The sequence below is a fragment of the Enhydra lutris genome, unplaced genomic scaffold (genome assembly GCF_002288905.1).
Source record: "Enhydra lutris kenyoni isolate GAN:26980312 unplaced genomic scaffold, ASM228890v2 scaffoldscaffold15, whole genome shotgun sequence".
NCBI classification, from domain to species: domain Eukaryota; kingdom Metazoa; phylum Chordata; class Mammalia; order Carnivora; family Mustelidae; genus Enhydra; species Enhydra lutris.
The window spans coordinates 2,220,765-2,222,125 of record NW_019154099.1 but is presented as its reverse complement, the minus strand read 5'-3'; positions in this window follow the sequence as shown (position 1 = coordinate 2,222,125).

Below are 1,361 nucleotides of genomic sequence, written 5' to 3'. Positions count from 1 at the left end.
ATTTAGCCAGAGCGCTTCCAGCCAGTTAAACAATAATTTTGTTGTTTAAAACTTAAACTGTCCCTGCTCCCCCCTTCCCTCAGGCGACTTACTTAAAAACAAGTCCTGGAAACCAGTCCCAGGTAACAAAGCCCAAATACAAGGGTGGATCAGGCCAGGTGGAGACATCCAATCAGTTGGGGGGCGCATACTGTCTCCCTAGTTACCAAGGAGTATGGGCCCCGCCCTTTGGGCACCTTCTGGGCGCCAATTCCGACCAAGGTAGCCTGGTTCAAATATCTACTGGGGTAAATTGTAATTCAGTTGGTCACTTACGTGTGACCTCACATGACCGCAGCTTTCTCTGTGTTACAATTTCATTGGCCACCTGTACGAGGCTAGGCCCAACCACATGGCCTTTACCCTTAGAAGCTAGTCTGTGAAGCCTAGAGAGGTCGCCTTCTCTGTAAGAGGCGTGGCCCCAAACCTTCCGTTTGATTCTTGATGCTTGGCTTGAAATCAAGCTTTGCTTGACCTTCGCTTTGTATCAGTCTCGCTCTTTTAATCACGGACCCATTATTGGGGGACCTAACACTTCCTTCTCTCCAAAGGAAAGAACAGTGGTGTTTTTCCTAAAAGAAAATCTTAAATTGAATTGGGTCGCTAGCGTTCAGCCTAAAGCCTCCAAAGAAATTAGGTGCAAGGTTGGGGAGGAGGATAATTAACCTTACTTTGAATGCGCTCTGGTAGGGCCCATTAACTAGAGCCTGGGCGTTGGTCCCAGGAGGAATGCCCATCCCACCCAGCCCGAGTTGTGAGGTGTCGGGCAGAAAGCTGTCTCCATCCCTCCAAGCCACTGTGGCTGGGTTTCTGGTCTTGAGAGATGCAGATGAAGTGGTGTGAAGGGTTGGGCTTTTTTTTTTGTTCCTAAAAATGCAACGAACAAAAAAAAAAGTACAACAATCCAAACCCAACCATCTTGTTGCGCGCCAGCTTTCTTCCCGGGTGGCGCCGCCTCTGGTCGCCAGCGCTCCGTCAGGCACAGCGCCCGCGTCCTAGCGAACACCATCAGCCGCCCAGCGGCCAGGCTCCGCCGGATCCCGGTACCGCGCTCCGCGCCGCCCCTCTGCAAGGAAGAAAAGCCAGCAGCCCGGGACCCTCCCCTCTTCCAGCCGCACCCCTGGCGGCGCCAGTTATTGGTGACGGTTGTTGACACCGGAAGGACTCCCGCCTCACCTCACCCACTGCCCCTCCCCACCCCCCCCCCGGGGAAAGGCGAAACTCGGGAGACCGAACAAAGGCAAAGCCCGGCCGAGGAGGCGGGCCGAGGTGCCGGGAAAGGAGGGCGCTGGGGCGGGGCACGGCTTGCGCCGCGAGTCCAT